The sequence below is a fragment of the Erythrolamprus reginae genome, chromosome Z (assembly GCF_031021105.1).
Source record: "Erythrolamprus reginae isolate rEryReg1 chromosome Z, rEryReg1.hap1, whole genome shotgun sequence".
NCBI classification, from domain to species: domain Eukaryota; kingdom Metazoa; phylum Chordata; class Lepidosauria; order Squamata; family Dipsadidae; genus Erythrolamprus; species Erythrolamprus reginae.
The window spans coordinates 129,245,902-129,261,087 of NC_091963.1; the positions used below are offsets into that span (position 1 = coordinate 129,245,902).

The 15,186-nt window shown below is 42.0% G+C and overlaps 1 protein-coding gene across 3 annotated transcripts in view; it reads right to left on the reverse strand.

The window, feature by feature from the left end:
• Nucleotides 1-15,186, reverse strand: part of SLC6A16 (solute carrier family 6 member 16) — a 66,888-nt gene that overhangs the window by 49,235 nt on the left and 2,467 nt on the right. Inside the window, exon 1 of one of the 3 annotated variants that reach the window (XM_070730194.1) lies at nt 12,834-12,903. The exons of the other annotated variants lie outside the window; for them this stretch is intronic. The gene's annotated coding sequence lies outside the window, so the exon portion shown is untranslated. Of the gene's footprint in view, nt 1-12,833; nt 12,904-15,186 lie in introns of those variants that run through there. 3 annotated transcript variants of the gene reach the window in all.

The window sequence follows — 15,186 nt, forward strand, 5'->3', positions numbered from 1 at the left end:
TATATTATTAACCTAAATTAAAATCTTAATATATTTACTAGTAAAAAATAAAAAGCAAAATTCCAAGGGACAATGCATAATTATAGTGTTTTAAAGCAATTTCATTCCAAGAACTCCACAAATACGTTCGGAAAAAAGTCACTGGAAATTAAATAATTTTAAGACCTGTCTGAAACCGTGAATTATTGAAGCCACATAAAGTCTGCACAAACATGGAGAATGACCATCAGCTCTTCTCTTATACTTAACCACATCTGGAATGGTGCAGTATAGATGCTATGGCGATGAACTAGATTAGCCACTGGATTTTAGTAAATGGATGCTTTGGAACCATTTTCTAACAGAAAACAATCTTCCATGGCAGACATTTGATGAGAGCGCCAACGGTATAACCAACATTTCAAATACACCCTACCACCTCCAAAATACTGTCTTTTTCTTGGTGAATTTAATTAATTTATTTAAACATAAGGCCATCATTAAGCCCAAAGTTTCCATTGCTAAGCAAGACAGTTGTTAGGTTTTGCCTCGTTTTATGAGGCATTTATTTCTTGCCACAATTGTTAAGCTAGTAACACAATTGTTAAATAAATCTGGCTTCCCCATTGACTTTGTCAGAAGATCACAAAAAGTTGTGATGTCCTCAGGACACTGCAGCCATCATAAATAGATGGCAGTTGTCAAGCATCCAAATTTTGATCACAGAATGTTGCAATAGCTGTAAGTGCGAAAAATGATCGCAAGTAATTTTTTCAATGCCGTTAAGTTTGACCGGTCACTAAACAAACATTATAAGTTGTAAACAACCATCTGAAGCCATTGAATGAGACAACTAATTGCATGTTAGTGGATGCAGTGGTCCTTGTATTGTTAGTAGTGCGAAAATTTCCAGCCTAAGCAGATAAACTTTGGAAATAACTCGGTGGATGTGTTGTTCTATCCCTTAGAAATACATGTGGTATATAATGAAATTACTTTGTGATTCAATTTTTTGACAGTAAATTATATCTGGACTTAATGAAACTTCAGTGTCTACTTTTGTCTGTCTTCAAATGTAAAACTAATTTAAATGAGCGATGACCAATTTCATTAAGACAATTTTTAATATCTGGCATATAATTTTTTCAGGAACATATGATATCAAATGTCCAAGTTCAATATATCCAATGATTTTTCGAAATTTGAGATATTCCAGATTTGGGGGAGTATTATTTCACATAATTTAGGTAAGCCATGTCTAGATAAACCTTTGATTCTACTCAAATATTTTAAACACATTAATATATTACTTATGAAGGCCCAAATACCAAGGATATCCCTGTTAAAATTACATCTCTCTTATGGTGATCCATAATGTCTGGCTCTGTACATTTGTCATGACATGGTTTCTTCATTTTGTTACTTAAAATTTCACTTCTTCTCTTTGACTTTCTCTATTCTCATGAAAATGGGATTTCCCTCAGTGGGTTGGCTTCCTCCTTCCCTGAATTGCTAGCTACCTCTTTTTAATCCAGTTAGAAAATGCAGGCAAGCACACAAATGCTCTCCCCAGCCCTTTAAACTTAAAGCAATTACATCTTTGCCCCCACATTGTGTGACCAATCCTTTAAAGCAAGGGTAGGCAAAGTTGGCTCTTCTATGACTTCTGGACTTCAACTCCCAGAATTTCTGAGCCAATAGTGCCACTCAGGAATTCTGGGAGTTGAAGTCTACATGTCATAGAAGAGCCAGCTTTGCCTACCCCTGTTTTAAAGCAATGTTTTCTAACCTAAGCCATTTTAAGATAGATGTATTTTAACTGCCATAATACCCCAGCTAGCGATGCTGCTTAGGGTATTCTGGGAAATGGTTCATACTTTTATGAACCATACTTCCATAGGCAGGTATTACCATGGGCTCCTTGTTGCTCAAAATAACTGTCTTTCTACCAAATCGCAAGAGTGCACAACCCTATTGCTTAATGTTCAGGGTTTGCAAGACAGTGAACCACAGTGTGATCAGCTTGTGGCTGAGTTTTTTCACGCAAATCCAGTCCTGTACAGAAAGATGACACAATTTATGATGCACTGCTTGCTGCTGTAGACCTCTCAGTGCCATGGCACTTACTTCCTTACTAGCTTTCTCCAAAGAAAACATATCCATGAACAAACAATGGAATTGTTCATTCAAAATTCTCCTCTAGGACTGTAATGGAAATTGATCTAGATCAGTGGTTCTCAACCTTGGGGTCGGGACCCCTTTGGGGGGGTCGAACGACCATTTCACAGGGTTTGCCTAAGACCATGGGAAAAGAAAAAATTCCAATGGTGTTAGCAACTAAAGCTTCTATTCTGGCATCTCGGAACATATTTTTACAATCCAACCAATCAGGCATTTACAGGGGGGTGTCCCTCTGACCTCTTGCCAATCAGCTTAAAGATCTGTTGGAAGAATTGGCGCTAAACTTATAGTTGGGGGTCACCACAAGATGAGGAACTGTATTAAGGGGTCATAGCATTAGAAAGGTTGAGAACTACTGATCTAGATCAAGTTGGGCACACCGTATCTGGGCTGCAAACCTCCAAATGACCTGTAGAGGCAGCAACAGTATCCCTTCACTGCCTGCTATTGATCATCTAGATTTTTGCAGGCTACATATGGAATGCTGAGAATTGACAGGAATGCTGAAGGAGGCTAAAATAAAAAATAAAAAAGGAAAGTAAAGTAAAAGAGGTACAGTGTTCTCTCGATTTTCGCGGTTTGGACTTCGCGAGTAGCCTATACCATGGTTTTTCAAAAAAAATTAATTAAAAAATACTTTGCGGTTTTTTCGCTATACCACGGTTTTTCCCACCCGATGACGTCATATGTCATCGCCAAACTAATAATTTTTGCAAATAAATAACAAAAAAAATTATTATTGTTAATAAATAATTATGTTTATAAATATCAGGATCACTAGGTGTCTTATTCAATGGTGAGTACCAGTAATAATGGTGAGTAAATGGTTGTTAAGGGAATGGGAAATGGTAATTTAGGGGTTTAAAGTGTTAAGGGATGGCTTGTGATACTGTCCATAGCCAAAAATGGTGTATTTACTTCCGCATCTCTACTTCGCGGAAATTCAACTTTCGCAGGCGGTCTTGGAACGCATCCCCCACGGAAATCGAGGGAACACTGATTCTGAATAAGGTCATTGTTCTCAACTGATGTTATATTATGTAAATATAAGTTATGTGATAGAAAACAAGCATTATTAGAGTTATATTACAGGCACATCACACAATATTTTGAAATGTCTTTTGTATTTTTTTGTTTTGTGTGCTATAAATAAAGTTTATATTTAATTTTTAAAAAGAAAATAAAGGAGGCTGAAGAGGAGTCTCACAGTACAGTATAGTCAAGGACACACGAGATGTAGTCCTCAGGTGGTGTTTTGATCCAATTGGGCAGAGGGGTTTGTCAATCTCTGATAATAGCAATTTAATATTGCGGTGGCACAGTGGTTAGAGTGGAGTACTGCAGGCTACTTCTGCTGATCACCGGCTGCCAGCAGTTTGGCAGATCAAATTTCACCAGGCTCAAAATTGACTCAGCCTTCCATTCTTCTGAGTTGGATAAAATGAGGACCCAAAATTGTTGGGGGGCAATATGTTGATTCTGTAAACCGCTTAGTGAAGACTATAAAGCACAGTGAAGTGGTATATAAATCTAAGTGCTATTGCTATATTGCTATAATAAAATATAAAATACAGAAATACAAAGAAAAATGAAAATACAGTAGTAGCAAAATAAGGAAAAGAAACAAAAAGAGAAAAGTGTATAACAGAGGGCAGGAGCAGGTGCAATAGAAAAAGATGACCCCTTAACTTTTTATTTTTATATAATGATATATACTATCCATTTCCTTAAGAACAAATCTTTTAAAAGTTTTATTAGTTTTTCCAGTTTTTTAAAAAAAAGAAACATCACTATGAATTAATACAGATCTATGCCTGTTTTCTTGTGTTTGTTACATTTCTTACATTAACTCTACATAAATACAAGTTTATATATTTTTCTTTTTCCATATGTCCTTTCACATTTCATTTATTTATTTATTTATTAGATTTGTAGGCCGCCCTTCTCCGAAAACCCCAGCCAGCTGGATATCTTACGCACAATTTTGGAAGAATAAAGAGACCCCGTCAGAAAACAATATTATAGACAAAATTTACAGATGTGCAGAAATGGATAGGCTGACCATGGAGATCCAGGGAACAAGCAATTTGGAATATCACGAGATCTGGAATAACTGGTATAACCGGATTGAAAATAAAAGCAAAGGATTGGGATCCTTGCAGCTGTGGTTATATTAATTATTAAATACTGTATTTTGGGGGAGTATTTTTTCTTCCGGATTCCTTAAGAACAAGTCTATCCAATCAACAAATCCTAAAATCTCTTCAATCAGTCCAAAAGTGGTTTTTAAGTAGAAATAAATTTAATTATGTTAATATATCTTAACAGGAAGAGACATTCAGCCGTCTTTTGTCTTTGTTTCCAAATGTTTCCCAGAAGAAGAAACTAACACCTAATGGAATTTTTTCCCTTTTTTTTTTTGAAAAAAAAAGAGATAATTCCATCTGTTTATGACCTCAAGCAAACAGGTTCCTCTTGAAACAAGTTTTCGGTGATCTGAAATCAGCTACAGAAATGCTAAGGGCATGCAAGCATTAAGACTCATTTTATTTTGTAATGTATCTGACCTCTTCGCAAGAGCCAGCATGTTATGGTAGTTAGAACATTGGAGCAGGCCTGAGAATTTTGGTGCACATATCACACTAGGTTGTGCCTTGGAGCCATAACAGATGTACTCACGGAACATACAAAGTTAACAAGAAGCAAACATGATGTGCCTTTGATGGATGTGAGAACCAATCCCTCTTTCAGCCCACTCTAGCTCTCCCAGGATTGAGTCTCCTATAATAACAAGGTAATAATATTTAAATATTTAAATACTGATTCCCATCTTTGCACATGTTCTACCAACCTTTATGCTTTAGCAATACGTTCTTAAATAGAACCTGCCTGCATGTGGTCGCGTTTATGTCCTCAGAAGATGGAAAAATATTGCTGAAATTGGCAGAGTTCATATTGTTCAAGGCTAGGTTCCTCTTATCACATACGATATCCATACATTTTGGTCCCTTGGAAAAAGCATACTCAAAATTTTATAGGAGGCTTTAATTAACATAGAGAAACATCTTTCAGCTGTGGTGAGGGGGCCGTTTGCCCAGGTTCGCCTGGTGCACCAGTTGCGGCCCTATTTGGACCAGGAGTCACTGCTCACAGTGACTCATGCCCTCATCACCTCGAGGCTTGACTACTGTAACGCTCTCTACATGAAGAGTGTTCGGAAACTTCAGATCGTGCAGAATGCAGCTGCGAGAGCTATCATGGGCTTCCCTAAATATGCCCATGTCACACCAACACTCCGCAGTCTGCACTGGTTGCCGATTGGTTTCCGGTCACAATTCAAAGTGTTGGTTATGCCCTATAAAGCCCTTCATGGTACCGGACCAGACTATCTCTGGTACCGCCTTCTGCCGCACGAATCCCAGCGACCAGTTAGGTCCCACAGAGTTGGCATTCTCCGGGTCTCGTCAACTAAACAATGCCGTCTGGCGGGACCCAGGGGAAGAGCCTTCTCTGTGGCGGCCCCGACCCTCTGGAACTAACTCCCCCCAGAGATCAGAGTTGCCCCCACCTCTGTCGTCAGGCATGGGGGAATTGAGATACAGTGATCCCCCGATCATTGCGAGGGTTCCGTTCCAGGACCCCTCGCAATGATCGGGTTTTCGCGAAGTAGCGCTGCGGAAGTAAAAACACCATCTGCGCATGCGCAGATGGTGTTTTTACTTCCGCCGCAGCAGCGAGGAGCCGAAGATTGGGGTTTTAAAACACCCGCGCGGCTTACAAACTGAGCCCTAAAGCCAAGCGCCAAAGGCGAACTTCTGCGCTTGGCTTCAGGACTCAGTTTGGAAGCCGCACGAGTGTTTTAACAGGTCTCCGCCAACATGGGGAGCTTCCTAGCACCCTCCCGAGCCCCCAACCCGGGTTTGGGGGGTGCTAGGAAGCTCCCCATGTTGGCGGAGACCTTTTAAAACACTCGCGCGGCTTCCAAACTGAGTCCTGAAGCCAAGCGCCAAAGGCGAACTTCTGCGCTTGGCTTCAGGACTCAGTTTGGAAGCCGCGCGAGTGTTTTAACAGGTCTCCACCAACATGGGGAGCTTCCTAGCACCCCCCCCCGAGCCCCCAACCCGGGTTTGGGGGGTGCTAGGAAGATCCCATTGTTGGCGGAGACCTTTTAAAACACCCGCGCGGCTTCCAAACTGAGTCCTGAAGCCAAGCGCCAAAGGCGAACTTCTGCGCTTGGCTTCAGGACTCAGTTTGGAAGACGCGCGAGTGTTTTAACAGGTCTCCGCCAACATGGGGAGCTTCCTAGCACCCCCCCCGAGCCCCCAACCCGGGTTTGGGGGGTGCTAGGAAGATCCCATTGTTGGCGGAGACCTTTTAAAACACCCGCGCGGCTTCCAAACTGAGTCCTGAAGCCAAGCGCCAAAGGCGAACTTCTGCGCTTGGCTTCAGGACTCAGTTTGGAAGCCGCGCGAGTGTTTTAACAGGTCTCCGCCAACATGGGGAGCTTCCTAGCACCCCCCCCCGAGCCCCCAACCCGGGTTTGGGGGGTGCTAGGAAGCTCCCATTGTTGGCGGAGACCTTTTAAAACACCCGCGCGGCTTCCAAACTGAGTCCTGAAGCCAAGCGCCAAAGGCGAACTTCTGCGCTTGGCTTCAGGACTCAGTTTGGAAGCCGCGCGAGTGTTTTAACAGGTCTCCGCCAACATGGGGAGCTTCCTAGCACCCCCCCGAGCCCCCAACCCGGGTTTGGGGGGTGCTAGGAAGATCCCATTGTTGGCGGAGACCTTTTAAAACACTCGCGCGGCTTCCAAACTGAGTCCTGAAGCCAAGCGCCAAAGGCGAACTTCTGCGCTTGGCTTCAGGACTCAGTTTGGAAGCCGCGCGGGTGTTTTAAAAGGTCTCCGCCAACAATGGGAGCTTCCTAGCACCCCCCAAACCCGGGTTGGGGGCTGGGGGGGGGTGCTAGGAAGCTCCCCATGTTGGCGGAGACCTGTTAAAACACTCGCGCGGCTTCCAAACTGAGTCCTGAAGCCAAGCGCAGAAGTTCGCCTTTGGCGCTTGGCTTTAGGGCTCAGTTTGGAAGCCGCGCGGGTGTTTTAAAACGTCGCTGCCAACATGGGGAGCTTCCTAGCACCCCCCCCAGCCCCCAACCCGGGTTTGGGGGGTGCTAGGAAGCTCCCATTGTTGGCGGAGACCTTTTAAAACACTCGCGCGGCTTCCAAACTGAGTCCTGAAGCCAAGCGCAGAAGTTCGCCTTTGGCGCTTGGCTTCAGGACTCAGTTTGGAAGCCGCGCGGGTGTTTTAAAAGGTCTCCGCCAACAATGGGAGCTTCCTAGCACCCCCCAAACCCGGGTTGGGGGCTGGGGGGGGTGCTAGGAAGCTCCCCATGTTGGCGGAGACCTGTTAAAACACTCGCGCGGCTTCCAAACTGAGTCCTGAAGCCAAGCGCAGAAGTTCGCCTTTGGCGCTTGGCTTCAGGACTCAGTTTGGAAGCCGCGCGAGTGTTTTAAAAGGTCTCCGCCAACAATGGGAGCTTCCTAGCACCCCCCAAACCCGGGTTGGGGGCTCGGGGGGGGGTGCTAGGAAGCTCCCCATGTTGGCGGAGACCTGTTAAAACACTCGCGCGGCTTCCAAACTGAGTCCTGAAGCCAAGCGCAGAAGTTCGCCTTTGGCGCTTGGCTTTAGGGCTCAGTTTGGAAGCCGCGCGGGTGTTTTAAAACGTCGCTGCCAACATGGGGAGCTTCCTAGCACCCCCCAAACCCGGGTTGGGGGCTCGGGGGGGTGCTAGGAAGCTCCCATTGTTGGCGGAGACCTTTTAAAACACCCGCGCGGCTTCCAAACTGAGCCCTAAAGCCAAGCGCCAAAGGCGAACTTCTGCGCTTGGCTTCAGGACTCAGTTTGGAAGCCGGGCGGGTGTTTTAAAAGGTCTCCGCCAACAATGGGAGCTTCCTAGCACCACCACCCCAGCCCCCAACCCGGGTTTGGGGGGTGCTAGGAAGCCCCCCATGCCGGCGGGAAGACCCAGGGAACGTTCCTTCGGCCGCCCAGCAGCTGATCTGCCGGAACGCAAACTCCACCATCTACGCATGCGTGCAGATGGTGTTACTTCCGGGTTGAAAACTCGCGATATAGCCGTTTCGCAATGATCGGGGTCGCGATACCCGGGGGATCACTGTATTCCCTTCCCCCTAGGCTTATAAAATTTATGCTTGGTATGTCTGTATGTATGATTGGTTTCTTAAATTAGGTTTTTTAAAAAAAATTAACTTAAGCTTAAATATTAGATTTGTTTATATTGTCTTATTATTGTTGTTAGCCGCCCCGAGTCTGCAGAGAGGGGCGGCATACAAATCTAATAAAAAAATAAAATAAATAAATAGTACAAGTATCCTTGACTTACAACTACAACTGCGATCAAGACATCCATTGTTAAATGAAGCGGTTATTAAGTGAGTCACCCCCAATTTCATGAAGTCTTTTACTGCAGTAATTAATCAAACCCGACTTCTCCCATTGACTTTGACAATCATGTGACCTCAGGATGCCTCTATCATCTTACATTCATGTCAGTGGCGAGTGCCCAAATTTTGATTATGCAACCCATAGGGATTGTGAATATCATAACTGTGAAGACCAGTCATAAGTCACTTTTTTTTCCAGCACTGGTTTAATTTCAAATGTTTGTTAAGCTAATGGTTTTAAGTTGAGGATTATCTTTAATACATTTGCAGTGAAGGAATGTTATTCTCCATTCAGAGGATCATCAGAACTGCAGAAAAAAATAATTGCTGCCAGCCTGCCTTCCATTGAGGACCTGTATACTGCACGAGTCAAAAAGAGGGGAATGAAAATATTTATAGACCCCTCACATCCTGGACAAACTGCTTCAACTCCTACCTTCAAAATGTCGCTACAGAGCACTGCACACCAAGAAAACTAGCCACAAGAACATTTTTCCCCTGAACGTCATTACTCTGCTAAACAAATAATTCCCTCAACACTGTCAAACTACTTACTATGCCTGCACTACTATTACTATTAGTTTTTCTCCTCATTCCTATCACCCATCTCCTCCCATTTTTTAAAAATATATTTTTATTGGTTTTGCACATAAAGTTACATAAAACAAACATAAAACGGTGCAGAGTGTATGTGCCCATCACCCGACTGACAATCCCACCACCACCACCACCAATTGCAGGGGGTTCAAATATTTACTAGTTTATATATATATATATATATATTTAATTTCCTTAGCTCTACTTTGCATTTGTTATTATTAAAAGAGTGATTGGAGATATCTCCTCCCACTTATGACTGTATGACTGTAACTTGTTGCTTGTATCCTTAAGATTTTTATTAATATTGATTGTTTCCTCATTGCTTATTTGACCCCTATGACAATCATTAACTGTTGTACCTCGTGATTCTTGACAAGTGTATATTTTTTTTAATGTACACTTGAGAGCATATGCACCAAAGACAAATTCCTTGTGCTTGCAATCACACTTGGCCAATAAAGAATTCTATCTATTCTATTCTATATCCACTCAGCATAGACAGAAGCCTGGGAATCCCTGCATAAGAGTTTGTATGTTCAGATGTAATGCTGTAGCAAAACAACCAGGTACGATCTTAATGCAAAGATAGCAGGAGGGTTGCCATAATTTATTGAAGTACCAGTTAATGTCTTGGCAGCCTTTTATAGGATGCTGCAGCCCCAGATTTTGGAATTCAATCTACTGAATCCCATATATTTCTGCAGCAAACTAGATCCACAGTTTTGTCAAATGGCACAAGGTCCTAGTCCCAGAGCCAGTTCCAAAATCTATTTACCACCCATCTTCTTGTGCCCAATTTAGCATCATGTTACAATGTGACCTACAAGCCTTGGCACCAAAGCCCTCAGTCACTTTAGAAGCGCTCGTTAGGAAAGTGACACAAGCCATCAACTTGCCACTTAACTTTTTCTTTTAGTTTAGGAGGCTATTAGAAATTAAAATTGCTCCCCCCTTGCTCCTATTCCCCTTCTAAACGTTATTTATTCATCATATTTATATCGCTGCCTATTTCACAATCAAATGACTCCGGGTGGCATATAGCAACTTAAAAATCAAACATATAAATTCATTTTAATATTGTTAATATAAAAAAAAACATGAACATTATCAAAGGCACAAAACCAGTATTTGAAATTTAAATACTTTTAATTTAGATTGGCCTTTCTTATAATCAGTTTTGTCTTCCTCCTGGTTTTATAAATGTGGTCACTCATTTTAAGTGAATTCGGGTTCTCTGATTGACTTTGCTTGTCAAAAGCCATCTGGGAAGATCACAGATGGTGATCACATAACTCTGGGATGTTATAATCATTGGAAATGTACGATGGTCGCCAAGCACCTGAATTTTGATCACATGACTGGAACATGTTGTAACAGTTATGTGAGTACTAGTCATAAATTACATTTTTCAGCGCAGCTAAAGCTGTGAACAGTCATTAAACAAATATGTTGAGGTCTATCTAAAGTTTATTTCATTTACCAGCTAATTGTAAATTTAGCTTGACCTTACAGGCAATAATCTTCATGTTTGTTACTATCCTAGTACTTTTGACCAGGTGCTACAGCAGATAGTCTTGGATAAGCCTGGAAAAACTAAGGAGAATTTGCCTAAAATCAAAACATGGATGAAATACTAGGGAAGGAAAAAGAAAGCCTAAGAATTCATGATAAATCATTTCCATATTATGGAGTCATAGACACATTAGCAAATTAGTCCATCTTGCAGAAGTATTTATGTATGTATGTATGTATGTATGTATGTATGTATGTATGTATGTATGTATGTATGTATGTATTATTTATTTATTTATTCATTCATTCATTCATTCATTCATTCATTCATTCTATTTTTATGCCGCCCTTCTCCTTAGACTCAGGGCGGCTTACAACATGTTAGCAATAGCACTTTTTTAACAGAGCCAGCCTATTGCTCCCACAATCTGGGTTCTCATTTTACCCACCTCGGAAGGATGGAAGGCTGAGTCAACTTTGAGCAGGTGGTGAGATTTGAACCGCTGACTTACAGATATACAGTCAGCTTCAGTGGCCTGCAGTACAGCACTCTACCTGCTGCGTCACCCCGGCTCTAACCTACATGTAACTAAACAATTTATTGAGTTATCACAGAATATAGGGCAGGCTCAATGTATTGTCAACACTGAAAAAAGAACGTTGGGCGGTATTTGTATGGTATATATAGTATTTTGCCAGAGTTAACTGAAATATAGTTTACTCCATAGTTTATTTTTTATAATTTACTCAATGGCCCATACTAACCTCACAATCAGGGTTCCCACAACACACATCTAAAATTAATCCCTTTGTGTAGGCAATAATTAATACATTAAGTGACATTTTTAAACAAGGACACTGCATATAAAATCCCATCAATGTTTCAAAAAATGCAATTATTTGACAAAAGGAAACATTTGCACCTAAAAACTTTGGCTTTGTTTACTCAATTCATAACAACGGAGTTATTTTGCCCTTAGTTTAGATATTTTGTTACTGGATCACTTTATGCCAGCCATTTTTAAGCCTAACCTAACTCTGTGTTGATTTATGCTAATCATTTTCCCACCCAAGTGTATTTATTTAAGATTAGCAGACATGACGTGATCACTTTTCTGAAAAAAACAAACCCAGAGATATGAGGAAAGACAGGAGGACATAGCACTATATGCTTGAACATATGTCCTATATAGAAAAGGTAGTATTGGATATATTCAATCATCAGGCAGTTGTGCAGGATGATTGAAACATCCTGAAGTTTAATGTTTCCAAATGTAAAATAATGCGCTTGGGGAAAAGGAATCCTCAATCTGAGTATTGTATTGGCAGTTCTGTGTTAGCAAAAACTTCAGAAGAGAAGGATTTAGGGGTAGTGATTTCTGACAGTCTCAAAATGGGTGAACAGTGCAGTCAGGCGGTAGGGAAAGCAAGTAGGATGCTTGGCTGCATAGCTAGAGGTATAACAAGCAGGAAGAGGGAGATTATGATCCTGCTGGTGAGACCACATTTGGAATACTGTGTTCAGTTCTGGAGACCTCACCTACAAAAAGATATTGACAAAATTGAATGGGTCCAAAGACGGGCTACAAGAATGGTGGAAGGTCTTAAGCATAAAATGTATCAGGAAAGACTTAATGAACTCAATCTGTATAGTCTGGAGGACAGAAGGAAAAGGGGGGACGTGATCGAAACATTTAAATATGTTAAAGGGTTAAATAAGGTCCAGGAGGGAAGTGTTTTTAATAGGAAAGTGAACACAAGAACAAGGGGACACAATCTGAAGTTAGTTGGGAGAAAGATCAAAAGCAACATGAGAAAATATTATTTTACTGAAAGAGTAGTAGATCCTTGGAACAAACTTCCAGCAGACGTCGTAGATAAATCCACAGTAATTGAATTTAAACATGCCTGGGATAAACATATATCCATCCTAAGATAAAATACAGAAAATAGTATAAGGGCAGACTAGATGGATCATGAGGTCTTTTTCTGCTGTCAGTCTTCTATGTTTCTATGTTTCTAAAACCAAACCGATGTGCTTGATTTATGTATTAATGTAAAATTAAATTACATTATGCAAAGGCAGTCATTGAGAGCTCACCTCCAGGGTCTAACATCACCAGAAAAGGCAGGTGTTCATCATGAATAAGAATATAACCATAATAGTGCTGTTGAAACAGATGCTGCAAGGGAATTCCTGATTGAGCTTGAATTTTATTACTGCATACACCACACCTGGAATGAGTCCCTTTTGCTAGGGCTTTCCATAGAAATGTCTCCAAGCCAGTTCTCTTTTTTACTATGGAAAAAAAAAATTCCTCCTAAACTCTTATCACCATCATGGGCACATCTGTTACTCCTTTGGAATAAAAACTACTCCACCCTCAACCCCAAGCCACACACCGCAATTGCTTGTGTCTAAATAATATTGAGTCCATGAGAAACATATCCATGCCTTTATCCTTATACACTTATTTCCCAGACTTTACCCCTTGCATACACACTAACATCCTAAATTAACTGTATTTGCACAACACATGTCTCTATGATTAACTAAATCAATTACTTAATTAACTCAATTTTTTCTAAGGCTAAACCTACCCAAGATTGTTATAACCTTTAGCACAAATCTCCATCTGCCTAAATCTATAATCAATTATTCCAAATCTACCCCCCCCTCCCCATTTTAACAGCATATTTTAGGTAGGAAGTATATTTGGCAGCTGTCAGTGTTAAACAATGGTTAATAATAATTTTGTGACAGGGAAAATCGGTACAGGAAATGAATTCCTTTACCATCAAAGGAACAATCCAAACTTAATTTTAAAACAGTTTTATTTCATAGATTAATGTACTTCTAGCATGACCTATTACTAATTTCTCCAATTCCGTATGTTTGGTTCAGCATATCCCCCAACTTATGGGCATCTGTGAAATATGATTGAAAACTGAAAGGTGGTAAACATGGCATTATTATCACCCTAATAAGGGTTGACAGACTCTGATTCTCCTACCTACCCAAACCCCACTGATTGCCCAATTCCAAATATAGTTCCACTGCTACGTATAGGTGTTATAATAATGTATAGGGCAGTGATGGCGAACCTATGGCAGGGGTAGCATGCAGAGCCATAATATCTCCTGGCAGGTGAGCTCAGCTCCAACTAGCATGTGTGTGCTGCCCAGCTAATTTTTGGCTCCCACAGAGGCTCTGGAACGGCGTTTTTGGCTTCCAGAGAGCCTCCAGGGAGGATGGGGGAGGACATTTTTACCCTCCCCTGGCTCCAGAGTAGCCTTTGGAGCCTGGGGAGGGTGAAACATGAACCTACTCGGCCCAGCAGAAGTTGGGAAACAGGTTGTATCCGGCCTCCAGAGGATGGGGGAAGCTATTTTCGCCCTCCCCAGACATTAAATTATGGGTGTGAGCGTGCACGCATGCTTTTTCGACACCCAAGGAAAAAAAAGATTCGCCATCACTGGTATAGGGTATATGTACAGGACCACATACTGTATAGCAGTGTTTCCCAACCTTGGCAACTTGAAGATATTTGGACTTCAACTCCCAGAATTCCCCAGCCAGCGAACGCTGGCTGGGGAATTCTGGGAGTTGAAGTCCAAATATCTTCAAGTTGCCAAGGTTGGGAAACACTGCTGTATAGAATACAAAATAATAGAATCAGAAGGAACCCTGTAGGTTTCCTAGTCCAAACAGGAAACCCTATATCCGTGATGGTGAAACTTTTTTCCCCTCCAAAAGAGTGTGTGCCTGCGGTATTGCACATATACGAGTGCCCACACCTATAATTCAATGCCTGCGGAGGGCAAAAACAGCTTCCCTAATCCCTCGGGAGGCCGGAAATGTCCTGTTTCCCAACTTCTGCTGGGCCCAGTAGGCTTGTGTTTTGGCCCCACTAGCTCCAAAGGCATCCCTGGACCCGGGGGAAGGGTTAAAGCAACTTCCCGCACCCCACTGGGGGCTTTCTGGAAGCCAAAAATGTCTTCCCATGGCCTCTGTATCAGCCAAAAATCAGCTGGCCGGCACACACATGCGTGTTGGAGCTGAGCTAGGGAAACGGCTTGTGGGCCAGCAGATATGGCTCTGCGTGCCACCTATAGCACCCTTGTCTTAGGAATGGCCTATACCATTCCTGAGAAATATCTCTTCTTAAAAGTTTTAAAGGAACACCCACAACTTTGTAAGCCAGTTGTGTCACTGATTGTTCTGTCAAGAAATTTATCCAGATTTTTAGACTGGCTTTTTCCTTGATGGGTTTCCGCCCAATACTTCTTGTCCTGCCACTCAGGTACTTTGGAGCAAACTTTGGAGCAGGGGTCTCCAACCTTGGCAACTTTAAGACTTGGGGACTTCAATTCCCAGAGTTCTTCAAGCAACAAAGCTGCTTTGGGGAATAGATTGTCCCCCCCTTCTTTGTCACAGCCTCTCAAATATTGGA